Source organism: Prionailurus bengalensis, chromosome B2, assembly GCF_016509475.1.
Source record: "Prionailurus bengalensis isolate Pbe53 chromosome B2, Fcat_Pben_1.1_paternal_pri, whole genome shotgun sequence".
Lineage (NCBI taxonomy): Eukaryota > Metazoa > Chordata > Mammalia > Carnivora > Felidae > Prionailurus > Prionailurus bengalensis.
In genome coordinates this window covers 32,318,990-32,334,766 of record NC_057349.1, presented here as the reverse complement: position 1 = coordinate 32,334,766, position 15,777 = coordinate 32,318,990, and the positions used below count along the sequence as shown (strand labels likewise).

General features: G+C 48.5%; 1 protein-coding gene and 1 non-coding gene across 2 annotated transcripts in view; both read left to right on the top strand.

The window, feature by feature from the left end:
• GRM4 (glutamate metabotropic receptor 4) overlaps positions 1-15,777 on the top strand; it is a 151,664-nt gene that overhangs the window by 125,092 nt on the left and 10,795 nt on the right. The gene's annotated exons all lie outside the window — the stretch shown is intronic.
• Positions 1,016-1,321, top strand: TRNAW-CCA. Its single transcript has 2 exons — positions 1,016-1,052; positions 1,286-1,321. It is a non-coding gene; the product is annotated as a tRNA-Trp (tRNA).

Sequence of the window (15,777 nt, the reverse complement as noted above, 5' to 3'; positions counted from 1 at the left end):
CTGGAAGGGAAGAATGACGACTTGTGTTTCCTAGTTATATCTCTAGAAGGAGTGGGCATGCGCTCCATGTAATGCTTTCCTCTTCCCTATGGCTGGGAGGCAGATGTGATGGCAGGAGCTGGAGCAGCCACTCTGAACTCAGAGATTGGAGTCAAGTTTAAGGGATGGCAGAACCACATTGTAGCCTAGGGGCACCCAGCTCTGGACTCTTAGGCACGGGAGAACTCAACTTCTATTTTCAAACCATTATATTTTGCTGTTTCTATAACAGCAGCTTACATATTCTTGAATGAGTGCACCTATATTCTGCTGACTCTCCAGCATGCTGTTTTGACTTTTCTACCCTTGTCTTAACCTTTGCCTAAGTTGGTCCCTATAACCAGGGATGCCATCCCTTCTGCTACCTCTGCCTGCACTTGCTTGGACAATGGGCATGATCAGGTCAAGATTCTAGCTTGTATTTCTTCCTCTGGGACAAGTCCTGCTGTGCCTCCACTCCGCTCCACTTGTATTTTCTTGACCACTTCTGTATCTAAGGCCACAGGTTTCTCAGGGGCTGGCCATGTCTCATTCCTCCGCATGTGGCCAATGCCCTCTTCCAGTGGGGACTCAACCAATACGTGATGGTTGAATAATTCTGAGGAGTGGGCGTAGAGAGCACATGGTGGGGCTCTTAGGAGAATTCAGTGATCTCACTGTACTAGTCAGGTGAGCTAGGTTATGCTGTGTAACAAATGACCACAATTTCTCAGGGGCTTAAAACCACAAAGATTTTGTACCTTGCTTGCAGGTCAGGGCAAATGGGCACTGCTCATATCATAGTTACTCGGGGACTGCAGATGATGGAGGTTCCCCATCTTATGATGTCATCACCTCCACACAAGTTTTTCTTGGCAGGGGAAGAGCACGGGCAGAATTGCGTGACAGCCCTTAAGTGCTTCCATCTGAAAGTGACACAATCCTTTCTGCTCATATTGCATTGGCCACAGCAGGGTCTCTAACCCCTATAACTGGTGCCTGGCTGGCTCAGTTGGTAGAGCATGTGACTCCAAATTTTTTTTTAACATTTACTCATTATTGAGAGACAGAGAGACACAGAGCATAAGCAGGGGAGGGGCCGAGAGACGGAGAGACACAGATTCCGAAGCAGGCTCCAGGCTCCGAGCTGTCAGCCCAGAGCCCAACGCAGGGCTCGAACCCACAAACCGTGAGATCATGACCTGAGCCAAAGTCGAATGCTCAACCGACTGAGCCACCCAGGTGCCCCTAGAGCATGTGACTCTAGATCTCATGGTCATGAGTTCAAGACCCATGTTGGGCATGGAGCCTGCTTAAAATTTAAGAAAAAGATGCTATAGGGGCCCCCGGGTGGCTCAGTTGGTCAAGCGACTGACTCTTGGTTTCAGCTCAGGTCATGATCTCATGGTTTCACGGGTTCGAGCCCCACATCCAGCTCTGCACGCTGACCACACGTGGAGCCTGCTTGGGATTCTCTCACTCCTTCTCTCTTTGCCCCTCCCCTGCTTGCACTCTCTCTCAAAATAAATAAACTAAAAAAAAAATGCTATAAACCCATATGACTCCAAGGGGATGAGGATTTGTAACCCTGTGCCTACAAGAAGAGAACTGGAAATACTGCTTAGCAGTGGTGACGTCTGCCACAGTCAGTGATGTAAAAGGTCTGGTTCAGTATTGAGAATGTAGTCCAATGATCGGCCAGTGTTTGTTTTTACTCCTTAGCCATTCATCATTCAACACGTATTTCACTTTACACAGTGGCAAAAGACAGGTAATGTTCCTTGTCTCATGGAGTTATGGTCAAGTGGGGGAAGAGGGACAGACATTTCTCTAATCAACACCGTCATATATAAATAATTACAGTTTGTAGTAAGTGTTCTCCCAGCAAAGAACGGGATCCCACGAAAGAGAATAATGGTGTGTGTGTCTGTCTGTCTGTCTATATGAGAATGGGGAGTCAGGGAAGTCCTCTCTGAGGGGGCTGACTTTGAGATGAGACCCAAAGAAAGAGGAAGTCAGGGGATGAGGGCAGGGGAAGAACTTCTTAGGCAAAGGGAACGGCATGTGCAAAGACACAGAGGTGGGAAAGGGTCTAGCAGGTTTAAGACACTAAGGAGGCTGAGTCTGGTGCAGTGATTTGTGGGGACTGTGAGGGAGGTGGGGACAGAGAGGCCCAAAGGCGTCACCACCCAGGACCTTGTAGCATGCAGTCAGCAGGCCTCTGGAAAGCTTTAAGCACGATGGGGCCTGACCTGTGCCTTTAATGACTTCTGAAATGTTTGTACACCCAGTGCTCAGGTGCTCCCTTCCTTCCTCCTTTGCTTCTCCAACTGTTTTCACGCCAGGGGTTCTCATCAGGTCCTGCAGCTTTGACTCCCAGATGTGTATCTTTAGCCCTGTTCTTGCGCCAGAACTCAATCCGTGTGGCCCCCTGGGTACTCCTCAGCTCTGCCAGTATCGGGGACAGTTTTCCTTCACCCTCTTAGGATCCCTGGCTGGGTCTGAAAAATAAGACAGAGACGTATTAACAGAAGAAAAGCATACAGGTTGATTTAATGCGAGTTTTACACGATACAGGAGCCTTCATAAGGAAATGGAGACCCAAAGAAACAGAACTGGGCATTTTTATGCTAGGTTTGATGAAGTAGGCAGTCCTGTAGAAATACGGGTTAGAGACTGCCAGGGGAACCACAGGAACTTAGCTGATCTATTTGTTGGGGTTCTTCTGGTCCCTGCTTTGTCTTCAGAGATAAGGAGGCTCCTGTCCTCCGGGTATGGGGAAGGTGTCTCTCCCACAAGAGTTTTATGACTTGTTTCAGGGGAGAAAGCCGTTTTCTCAAACACATTCAAGTTTAAAATATTCAATACGCCAAGGGGCCATATTTGGGGGTAGCGTGTCCTGAACCCCGTTACTGGGTACCTCCACCTTAGCGTGAGCAGATCCAGACTTTTGCATACTCGTCACCCTGTTCCTCTTTCCTCTCCCCTCTCAATAAAAGACCCCCCCCTCCTCACAGTCAGAAACTTTGGGCTCAACCTTGACCCCTAACCCCTACCCTTCACACAACGTGTCAGCAAATCCTGTTGGCTGGCCTTGAGGATGTCTCAGAACCCAACTGCTTCTTCTTGCTGGGTGCAAACCACCATTATCCTTAGCTTGGGTTATTTAGACGCCCTCCTAAGCAGCCCTCAGCTTCAGCTCCTGCCCTCTTACTCAGTTCCCCAATCCTCAGCCAGAGGGCTTTGGGGAAAACATACATCGGATTCTTTTACACGCCTGCTTAAAACCCTCTGGGTTTCCCCCTCAGATCTCTAGCTAAGTCGGGGGAGATTCGGGGTGGGCCCTCGGTATTTCTCCTGCCTCATTTCCTTCCTTCCTTCCTTCCTTCCTTCCTTCCTTCCTCCTTCCTTTCTCCCTTCTTCCTTCCTTTCTCCCTTCTTCCTTCCTTCCTTCCTTCCTTCCTCCCTCACTCCCTCCCTCCCTCCCTCCTTCTCTCTCACAGTCACCCGGTGGGGCTCCCCGATCTTGCCCATGACTCAGGTACTGCTGTTCCACCATGGAACCTTCTCTCTCCTAATGCTGGTAAGCTTCACTGAACTAGGTTGTCCTCACAGAGAAGTGTTTCCGGATTGCCCCTCAACAGCATACCCGTCACTACTCACCACGCCCACTTTATTTCTCCTCATGGACCTCATCACACTCCGGCATCACATAACACATTTAATTGTGTCTCTCCCCGGGAGAACAAAAGTGCTGAGTGGGCAGGGACTTTATTCTGTTGTCTACTAAACTTATTTATTTATTTATTTATTTATGTTTATTTTTGAGAGAGAGAGAGAGAGAGAGAGAGAGAGAGAGAGAGAGAATGAGTGGGGGAGGGGAAGAGAGAGAGGGAGAGGGAGACACAGAATCTGAAACAGGCTCCAGGCTCTGAGCTGTCAGCATAGAGCCCGACACGGGGCTTGAACCCACGAACCACGAGCTCATGACCTGAGCCGAAGTCGGACGCTTAACCGACTGAGCCACCCAGGTGCCCCTTTTTTTCTGCTAAACATCTAATGCCAAAAACAGTGCCCAGCACATGGAAGACGTTCTAGAAATATTTACTGAGTGAATGAATGGAGTGAATGACCTTGAAATTCCAGGGACTGCTAGGGCAACAGAGACCTCGTTTTGTTTTATCCAGGATGAGGCTGGTTGGGGGCAGTTTGGGTTTCGGGAGGTAAAGACTAACAGCTTTGGTCTGCCTTTGCTTTCTCCTCGTCCCAGGCTGGGCCCTGTGCTGACAAACAAGCAAGAGCTCACCCATATTTGTTCTCGAAGGAAACAATAATGTCACCACAAATTGAGGTGTGGCTGTTGCAGTTTACGAGGTTAAGTGTGCTAAGTTGTATAAATTGGGAGCGTTTCTAGCCTGGCTGTGCCCTTGAAGCATTAGAGACACCTTTTCCCTAAATGTGTGTTTAGGGAACTAGGCTGAACTATGGTTGTCCCAACACAGTGTCACTTTGAAGTAGAATAATCCAATCTATGGGAAATCTATGCTCAGTTGCTATGATGGCATTGGTGGGCCCCAAAACCAGGCCTCCTCCATTATTCATTCATTCATTCATTCATTCATCCATCCATTTGAGGAGTCCATACCGAGCATCTCCTGTGGGCCAGACACCAGAGTGGACAAGACCAACACAGACTCCAAGGACAGGATGAATATTCCTTCTGTGGCAATCGCTTGGGCCTTGGGCTGGGGGGAAGAAAGGACACTCTCTGAGGCTGTGGGTCAGGGAGGTGAAGAGATCTGGAGATCTGAGGGGGGGGTTTGTAGGAATTGGGCCTCGGCCTCACGGAGTCAGGCCACGAGGGTAGGATTTAGGGGTCTGTGAACCCCAATCATCACTGCTGCTGGTGGGCATGTCACGCCTTCTCATGACTCTTTTTTTTTTTTAATTTTTTTTTCAACGTTTATTTATTTTTCGGACAGAGAGAGACAGAGCATGAACGGGGGAAGGGCAGAGAGAGAGGGAGACACAGAATCGGAAACAGGCTCCAGGCTCCGAGCCATCAGCCCAGAGCCTGACGCGGGGCTTGAACTCACGGACCGCGAGATTGTGACCTGGCTGAAGTCGGACGCTTAACCGACTGCGCCACCCAGGCGCCCCCTCATGACTCTTTTGATTGTCTCCCAAGCCAGGTGCACACAGGAGCAGGGCAAAGGGGTGAAACAGAGAGGCGGCTAACAGACAATGAGAGGTGAGCCAGAGCAGCAGATGTTAGAGAGGTGGATGCAGGCAGGAGTGACAAGTGAATATATGAGACACCCAGAGATGCTCCATAAAATAGACAAACTATTCTTTGAAATGCATGGCTGTGCGTATAGAATGAATGAATAAATGCAAGGAAAATCTTCAGAATGTCAAACATAAAGAGAATGCTGGAAGCCTGGGTGTTAGGGAGCTCCAAAGCTGCAGGGAGACCTCAGGTCATTTGCACACACATCTCCATGACCTAGATCGGTGTTTCTCAATAGCAGCGCTGTTGACATTTTGGGCTGTATTAATTTTTGTTGGGGTGGGAGCTGTCCTATAGGATGTAGGATGTCGGGCATCCTGTAGGATGTTTGGCAGCAACCTTGGCCTCTACCCAACAGATACCAATAGCAACTCCCTCTTCCAGTTGTGACAACCAGAAATGTCTCCTGGGAAACAAAGTTGTCCAAGTCCAGAAATAAAGGCTTAGAGGAGGAAGGAAATGGACTGTGAGCACTCATGGTGGGGAGTTGTAATTGAGACCCTCTACAAAAACCAGGGCTTTGAAAGACTGCACTTTTGGTGAAAGGATAGAGGGGAAAAAATCCATCCTGTGGCAAAGAGAAAGGGTAAGAAAAGTTGTCTATTTCAGCATGAGCTCAGGTAGAAAGAAAAGCCTTTAAATTTGTAACCACATGGCTACCCACACAGGGGTTTAGGGTAAACATTTGCATTACCTATGGGTTGCAGGAAACTCCAAGTGGTGAAATTAACTCCAAGTATGTTAGTAGTACCTGGAGCACCTAGCAGAAGCAAAAGCAAAGTCTCCTGGGAGGGACATACCCTCAACTCCCGCTGTACAGGATTCTGATGGATAGAGCTCAACCGAGCTTGGGTTTACAATACAAAATTACAGAGTACACAAGGAAATAATCATGAGTGAGTTAGAAAACAGCAAATGGTAGAATTAGTCCTCGAGAGTTAAGATATTGGGATGATCAGATCCAGAATATTAAAAAAAAATAGCTTGTGTAAAATGTTTAGAGAAATAAAGATGCTACCAGGAAAACCAGGCAAATATGCACGTGAACAAAGACTAAAAAATGAAAATAAAAATGATGAAATTTAAAACTCAATGGATGGGTTAAACAACAGATTAGATATAGTTGAAGAGATGGTTAGTGAACTGGAAAATAGATTTGAAGAAATCACTAGCCATAATGCAGCACACAGAAAACTATTAACAAGAGGGAAAAAGACATGGGAGACAGAATGAGGAATTTAACAAATGTCATCTAGGAATTCCTGAGGAGATAGTTGAGAGAATTGGGGGAGGTGATATTTAACAATATGGTGATAAGGAATTTTCCAGAAATGATAAAGAAAGACACATGCTGGGAAGGAAGTATGAAGAATTTAAGCAGAGTAAGGAGATCCACCTAGAAACATTGTAGTGAAACTGCAGAAATCCAAAGAGAAGTCCTTAACAGCAGCCAGATGGGAGAAGTCAGATCACAGATGGCCCCAGGATGGAATAATGGAACTGTGGCACGTGAACACTTGTCCTTTGGGATGCCCAGGGATTACCCAGGAAAGGGTACCTCAGGAGGAATGCCGGATTGCTGCCCCAGGATCTGGTAGGGGTTAAAATATTAAAAGAAATATAATCTCAATGGCCCCTTAGCCAGGGGTTCGTGGTTGCACAGCCCAATGTGTGGGTGTATGTGGGGGGGTGCACTCAGTAACCTCTGGGCAGAAGCTTGGAGGTTACCTCTGCCTTGAGAGGGGAAAGGCCCACTTTTGGAACACTGCTGGGGCAGGTCTGGGGAGGGCAGTGAACAGGAGAGTATGTATGAGTTGGGAGTATCTGGAGGGGCTCTGGGAACTGACTGCCCACCTCTAGGCCAGTGTCCTTAAAGGACTCTGGAGGACACTGGTACCATCTTCCCAAACCACAAAGTTTTGGTGAAGGAAGAGGGAGAATGGAGAGATGGGGGAGGAGTGGGTCTGCGGTGTGTGCAGGCTACCCCCCCCCCCCCGCCCGAGCGCAGGAGAGAGGCTGAGAAGGTTGAGGGGAAACCCAGGGACTGCCTCTATTCCTGGATAAATGCAATATCTCCTACCCCTACACACACACACACACACACACACCCTTCTCTATTCTTGCTATGAATTTCTCACCAAACAAGCTTCATTAATCGTCTAATAACCAGATTAATTAAGGACGCTGAAAGTAAACAGCAAGAAGGTAATTTGCTCCTGATTACTGTGTAATTGCAGGAGGATGAACTCATTTACATATGCAAAGAAGGCTGCCTAAACAGCAAATGACAACGGAGAGAAGTAATTGTGTACCTGAACCCCCCCACCCCCCACCCCAATCTCTCCCTACCGCTTCTGCCTCCACCAGCCCCGTACTTAGCCTTCTCTAGAAAGCTGATCACCTGCCTGCGGGCAGCCCAGCCAATCCGGATCCCTGCCCTGCAAGTCCCCTGGCCCAGGCCGGCTCCTGCAGCTCCTTTCCCTCCCAGAGAGGTACGTCTTACAAAACAAGTCTGGCTTTGGCCCTGCTTGAATGATCTTGCCAACGGTGCTTCCCAAACCCAGAGTTCCTTGACTTCAAAATGCTGTCTGCAGTCTTTAATACGACTCCACTAAAAGACAGGGAGCGCTTTATACGTTGCAAAGCGCTGGGTCAAAGCTTGCTGGGCATTATTTTTTACCTGAGCAGGGATATGCTGAATGTGCCTCTTCAAAGGCCCCTTAGAATCCTGCCTCATCCAGGAAGCCTTCCTGGATTGTGCCCTTCCCAGAAACTGGCTTTCCTCCGGGGCCGCAATTTGCTAGTTTCTAGAGAAGCGCTGGCCCCACAGCTCCCGCTAAATCCCCGTGTCACGCTGGGGGCTGGAGAGAAGTAAAGAACCCAAAGTACCCCCTCCCCCATCGAGGCTAAGCTCAGGCTTGGGGGGACCCCATGCTGGGGCGCTCCTGGTCCCCAGGGCCTCGGACGCCAAATTGTTTTCTGATGGCGGCCTCCATCTCTCCTGAACTCAATTTGCGTTTTCAAAGCAGCTAATAGACGCATTAAAAAATCCATTTTCACCGGGGATTGAATCTGACTGGAGCGAGATCAATGCGCAGAGGCCCCCCTCCTCCTCCCCCACTCTGCCCCCGCATCGCCATGGAGACCAGGGAAGCTGCCGCGCCCAGCTGGGCTCCAGCTGGCCTCTCTGCTCCCCTACCTTCCAGAGCCCAGGCCCCACCCCCGTTGTTGTCGTGGCCCTCGTCCACACTCAGCGCTGGTTAGCTCACCTACACCTGCCACGCAACCTCGCGCAAGCGTGTGTGTGTGTGTGTGTGCGCGCGCGCGTGTGTGTGAGGGAGGCGGCTGATTTATAGATTGAACTGCACCTCCAAACTTGATTTCAACCCACCACCACCTGCTCAGCCGGCTGTGATCGTTGCACAGCCTTCGGAACCCCACAGCCTGGCCTCTGAGAGGCTGCATCCTGCGTGGGGTTCAAATTCCGCTTGTCCCCTCTGGCCCTGAGACCTTGGGCAGATCACTTCCCCCTCTGGTCCTCCTTCATTTCCTCCTCTGTAAGGGCAATGCTCATACCTTCCGTGCAAGATTGGGGTGAGGGTGAGGAGGAGGAGGAACCATGCTGGTGATGGCAGAGAAATACATTTTCAACCTTGAGCTGCTTTGGGGAGACATGCTGTGCATGTTTATACACATGATGGGAGACGGCCCCCCGCCCCAGCATTGGGGAGCCCCCTGTACTGTGATCTATGTAAGGGCAGGAGCTTCGTCTGCTGTATACTGTGGCCTGATGCCCTGCTGACACTGGTGTGCCTTTTAATATTTGTTGACTATTCAAAGATGAAAGAGGGACCCACGCACTACCATGCTGGAAATTGGAGAATAGACTGGTTTGGCAACTTGGGTCTGAGTCCTGTCTTCTCCACGTAACTGCTGTGTGGTCTTGGGAAGGTTAGCCAACACCTCTGTGCCTCAGTTAATCTGTTAAATGAAGATAATAATTGTACTGACCTCATAGCGCTGTTGTAGGGGTTAAATGACTCAAATATAGGAAGTTTTAGAACAGGGGTGGCACCGTGAGTCTTCAAGAAGTGTCAGCTTTTATTCTTCAAACCTTATGCCATGGTTTTATGGGGGGGGGGGGCTGCCCCCAGCCCTGTCTCTCCTTTCCCCTGGGTCCTCTGCCCCAGTGCCTGAGTACCTGGCCTCCTGCAAAAGTCCCTCATGGTTTCCTTCTGTATTCTAGTCTTTGGGGATTAGGACACCTGGGTGGGCACAGAGGTCACCTCTTGTTACCAAGTCCATAGCTACTCTCCAGCCTCTGGTCTCCCTGAACTTCAGCTGCTGTGTTCCCTCATTTCTTTTTTTTTTTTTCTTTTTAAGTTTATTTATTTATTTATTTATTGAGAGAGAGAGAGAGAGAGAGAGAGAGAGAGAGAGAGAGCATACCTGTGGGTGGGGCAGAGAGAGAGGGAGAGAGAGAATCCCAAGCAGCCTCCTCATTGTCAGCATAGAGCCCGATGCGGGGCTCAAACTCATGCACCATGAGATCACGGCCTGAGCCTAACTCAAGAGTCGGACCCTTAACCGACTGAGCCACCCAGGTGTCCCCGTTCCCTCATTTCTGCCCTCAAGCCCTCTTGCTGCCTCTGAAGCCTCTTGCTTTGCTTTGGTCTCCAAAGAGAGCCTTAGTGGGTGGGTGAGATTAGGAGGCAGGATCGGGGGGCTGGCCTGGGTTTTGGACAAAACAGATTCTGGAACTGGGGGGATCTGTGGTGCTCAGGTCAGGACCCCTGGTGGCACTGGCTCCTTATTAGCAAGCACCACTGATTTTGGGTGGCTCAGCCTGGCATGGTAACAACCTGGTTTCCTTTCGGGAAGAAAAGTGCCTTTGAAGGGTCAGAAAGCTGTTCAGGTCTCAGGGGCCCCCCAAGCTGGCTAGAGCTCCCTCAGGCTTTTAACTCAGCGAGTGGGCCCTCTGGACCTAGCCTCAACAGGAAGGTCAGCCCCTTTACACACACACACACACACACACATACACACAGCCCTTCTCACCAAAATCTGGGTGAGTCCCCCCAGCCCCTGCCCTGGTCACCCCCTCTCCAGCTCTCTTCTTCCCTCTGGTGCCCGTCATGGGACCATGCTGTTTGGAGGGACAAAGGTATTGAGGTGGGCGGAGGGGCAGAGGGCTCTCAGTGGTTTCCAGTGGAGGACTGGGGAGTTGCTGGCCTATGTGAAATAGATATTAAAGCACTCAGTGGTTCCAATGGAATTTGAGGTCCTGGCTTTGAGTCCTAGGTCCACCCTTGAGTGAGCTGGTTCACTTCTCTGTGTCTCAGTTTTTCTACCAATAAAGTGGAGATGTGAATAGCAACTTTAGTAATAACGATCGCTGCCTTGAAAGGTCATTACAAGGATCAAATGAGACTCAGGAAACTAGTAAACTGGTTAGGTCTTCCCTCCTGGCCTGGGAAGGTAGAACTGGGTATCCCTCCCTTCCATGTCTGCAGAGCCCAGCAAACACCAAGTGCTTAATAAATGTGGATGGATTTGAAAAACCAGAGGTTCCAGGGAGCCCAGGCCTGAACTTATGTGGGAGATAGAGAGAAACCAAGATGTTTCACCAAGAGGAGAGGGTGGTAGAGAGGGAATTGGGGCAAGAGGACATTAAAACATCATGGCTGGGACGCCTGGGTGGCGCAGTCAGTTAAGCGTCCGACTTCAGCCAGGTCACGATCTCGCGGTCCGTGAGCTCGAGCCCCGAGTCGGGCTCTGGGCTGATGGCTCAGAGCCTGGAGCCTGTTTCCGATTCTGTGTCTCCCTCTCTCTCTGCCCCTCCCCCGTTCATGCTCTGTCTCTCTCTGTCCCAAAAATAAATAAACGTTGAAAAAAAAAATTTAAAACATCATGGCTTTCAGGGCCGCCTAGGTGGCTTAGTCAGTTGAGTGTCTGACTTGATTCATCGTTCAGGTCGTGATCCCAGGGCCGTGGGATCCAGGCCTGCATCAGGCTCCACACTGAGCGTGAAGCCTGCTTAAGATTCTCTCTTTCTCTCCCTCTGCCCCTCTCCCCTGCTCACTCTCTCTCTCTCTCTCTCTCTGTCTCTCTCTCAAACAAAATTTAAAAATAAGTAAGCAAATAAATAAATAAATGAATCACAGCTTTCATATAAATAAAAAATAAACACGTATGAAAGATTTAGTAGAAATCAGTAAGATGCTACCAGTGCTTCCAAGGAGGGTCCAAAGAGCAGATCCATATATGGGACACCAGGAAATGAGTTTACAAATAGTTGAGAAACTGGTCAATAGCCATAGATTAGTAATCATTGGTACCCCTACCAGACAAAAGTCACTTGCATTTGTATGGAACAGAATCATTTGCTTTACCATCAGTTTTGTACAACTTACAGAGTTGTACAAACTGCCCCAAGGTGGGTGTAAGTCAGAGGGCCCGGGCTGTGCAGTAGACAGGACACTGAGGGGTCTTCCTCTCATTTCAAAGTTTTTCACCATTTTTTTATGGGTCGGGCAGGAGAGGTGGCCTGAAGAAGGCCCAGCGGCGGGGCCAAGGACTCAGCTCGTCAAAGGCATATGCTTCACCCCCTTTTGGATTTCCTGGGGTCTCTAGCCTTCCTGGGCGTTGAGGCCCTGGTGGGGAGACAGCCTGAGCCCCAGATAGCCCCAGCATCCTTGGCTTTTCTTTTTATTATTTTTTTAAATTGCCGTAAAACAAACTTAACAGTCAAGCGCACAAAGATGAAGTCTACAGCCTGATGAATTTTTACACGCGTATATGCCCATGTCACCATTATTCAAATCGAGATATAGAACATTTCCAGAACTTCAGAGGGGTCCCTCACGTGTCCTCCTAGCCAATAACTAACCTCCGTTATTCTGTTACCCGAGATTGGTTTTGTTTGGCTTTGAACTTCAAATGAATGGAATCGTACAGTAGATGTACTCTTGTGTCTGCGTTATTTCAGCCGTACGATATCTGAGAGCTCCATCCATGTTGTCACAGACAGCAGGAGTTTGTTCCTTTTCATTGCCAAGTAGTACTCCATCAAGTGGTTATACCACAACTGTTTATTCTTCCTCTCTTGGATGCCCATGTAAGTTCTTTCCAGATTTGGGTCGTTCTGGATAAAGCTGCCATGAACATTCTTGCAGGTGTCTTTTGGGAAACATGTTTTTATTTTTCTCCAGTAAATGCTTCAGAATGGAACTGTTGGGTCTTAGGTTTGATACATGCTTAGGTTTAGGAGATGGGGCCAAATGGTTTTCCAAAGTGGCTGTACTGATTTCCATTCTTCCCAGCGGTGTACTGGGAAGTGTAAGTGTACTGGGTCCAGTTGTTCCGCGGCCTCACCAATGCTTATATAGTCAGGTGTGTTGGGTTTTTTTTTTCCCCTTCATCTTAGCCGTTCTGGTGGGTTATGGTGGCATCTCGTTTTGTCTTTGTTTTTATTTTTTTTACTTTAGAGAGAGTGAGAGAGCGTGAGTGGGGGAGAGGGTCAGAGGGAGAGAGAGGGAATCGTAAGCAGGCTCCATACTCAGTGCAGAGCTCTATGCAGGGTTGATCCCGTGACCCCAGAATCACGACCTGAGCCAAAATCAAGAGTTGGATACTCAATTGACTGAGCCACGCAGGCTCCCCTTGCGTGTTTTTAAAAAAAAATTTTTAATGTTTATTTACTTTGAGAGAGAGAGCTTAAGCAGTGGAGGGGCAGAGAGAGAGAGGAAGACACAGAATCTGAAGCAGGTTCCAGGCTCCAAGGTGTCCGCGCAGAGCCCAACGTGGGCTCGAACTTGTGAACCGTGAGATCATGACCTGAGCCAAAGTCAGATGCTTAATGGATTGAGCCACCCAGGCGCCCCTCGTTTTGGTTTTAATTCACATTTTCCTGGTGATTCATGATGTTGAACATTTTGTTGTAGTTTACTGAGTATTTGGGATAGCTTGTTTGTGAAGTATCTAGTAAAGTCTTTTGCCCATTTTTAATTGGGTTGTCTTTTTTTTTTTTTGATTTGTAGGAACTCTTTATACATTCTGGGATGTGAGTTCTTTGTCAGGTATATGTGTGCATAGGTAGCTTCTTCCACTCTGCAGCTTGCCTTTTCACTCTCCTAATGGTTGTCTTTTGATGAACAGATGTTTCAAATTTCAATGAAACCCATTGTTTCTTTTCTAGTTAGTGTTTTTGTGTTATGTGTAAGAAATCTTTGCCTATCCCAAGGTCATGCAAGTACGCTCATATTTTTGCCTAGACGCTTTATTGTTTTGCTGTTCACATTTAGAGCTATGATCCATTTAGAATTAATTTTTGCTTATAGTATGAAGTAGGAGTCGAGCTTCCCCCACAACCCCGTTGATCCAATTGATCCAACTGGTCTATCACTTATTGAAAAGACAGTCCTTTCTCCACTGAATTGCAATGGTGTTATTGGGGAGGAAGAATTTTCTTTCTACCCTTGTAGAGTCTTTAGCTAGTTTAAAGAATTTTTTTTTCAACAGAGAGAATGTAAAGAACGGTCAATTAAAAAGGTATTGTGGGTTAATAATGACACAGAGTAGCTACCACGCCCAGAGCTAGAGGAACAAAGGAAGCAGCCCGGTTATGAAAATTTGGAAGGTGAGGGAGGCCAGTGCTAGGTTCCAGGCCTCTGAGGGGCTGGCCAGCCTAAACATCACCTCCTGGGAGAGGGGGTCCTGATTCTGGTAACGCCCCTGGAGACCACGCCACCCTTCCCTTCAGGACACTGTCCACAGGTAGTAATGCGGTGTTTATGTGTGCTGGTGTCTATCTGCCCTCGGTCTCTCCCCCGGACCCCCAACAGCAGTGATTAGGCCACGCTGTACATCATTGTGCTAAGTGCCCCTCAGACACCTCGTTGACAGAATCATTTCTCAGGGGCAGTACCTTGGGAGTTTCTGCTCTGGCTGGGCTGGGACTCCGTCACGCATCTAAATTCTACTTGACTTTGAACCTGCTCTTTGCCCAGGACTTTGCTGGGACTAGAGTGACCCAGAGGGGCTCAGGTAGACTCCTGGGCACAGGACTGAAGGTGGCGCTCCCTCTTGAGGCTGTGCAGGTGCGGGGTGAACCCCGAGATGAAGCTCCCTCCAAGCTCCTCACTGCTTCACGTTCGAACACGAAACTGACATAGGACAGATTAACAAGAGAAAAAACAAATTAAATCTTGTACAGGCAGGAGGCTTATAAAAATTTGAGACCCAAGGACAAGTCGAGCATTTGAGGCTTATATGCCATCCTGAGCTGAGGAATGGGATTGGGGCCTGAGGCTTCAGAGGGAAGGAGGGTAAAAAAGGCCATAGGAAAAGAAGATGTTTGGCAATTGGATGTTTACCCTGCCATACAGATAGGTCCTTCAGATAAAAGTTATCTCTGGTCATAGCTCTCTGTCTGAGCCAGGCCCCCTATGAAATTCTTTCAGGTAGTTAAGAGAGAGGTGGAAGCTTTTCCCGAGTCTGCGGTGTCTTGATTGCTCCAGCTCATTATCATCTGCATGCCGAAGTGGCATATTTTGAGGTCATGTATTCTACTCCCCTTCGGTGCCCTTGTCATAAATCAGTTGACCATGTATGTACGTGTGGGTCTATTTTTGGATTCTATTAAATTAGTCTATTTGTCTACCCTTAAACCAATATCACAGTGTCTTAATGTTTATTTATTTTTTTTTTTAATTTTTTTTCCTTTTTTTTTTATTTAAAAAAAAAATTTTTTTTTCAACGTTTTTTATTTATTTTTGGGAGAGAGAGAGACAGAGCATGAACGGGGGAGGGGCAGAGAGAGAGGGAGACACAGAATCGGAAACAGGCTCCAGGCTCTGAGCCATCAGCCCAGAGCCTGACGCGGGGCTCGAACTCACGGACCGAGAGATCGCGACCTGGCTGAAGTCGGACGCTTAACCGACTGCGCCACCCAGGCGCTCCTTAATGTTTATTTTTGAGAGAGACAGAGCGTGAGCAGGGGAGGCGCAACGAGAGAGGGAGACACAGATTCTGAAGCAGGCTCCAGGCTCTGCTCTGTCAGCACAGAACCCGACGTGGGGCTCGAACTCACAAGCCGTGTGATCATGACCTGAGCCGAAGTTGGACGCTTAAGCAACTGAGCCACCCAGGCGCCCCGGATATCACAGTGTCTTAATCACCATAGCTTTATAGAAAGTTTTAAAATCAGGTAGCTTAAGCTGTTCATCTTTGTTCTTTCTTCTTCATGACTGTCTTGGTCATTTTAGATCTTTTGCGTTGTCATATGCCTTTTGCAGTAGGCTTGTTGATTTCCACAGACACCTGCTGGGCCTTTGACTGGGCTCCTGCTGAATCTACAGATCCTTTTGGGGAGGATCGGCACTACCTGTAATGGACTCTCCCAGTCCAGGAGCATGGTGTATCGCTCCATCCATGAATGTCTTCCTTAATTTCTCCTGGCATCCGGGCTTCTT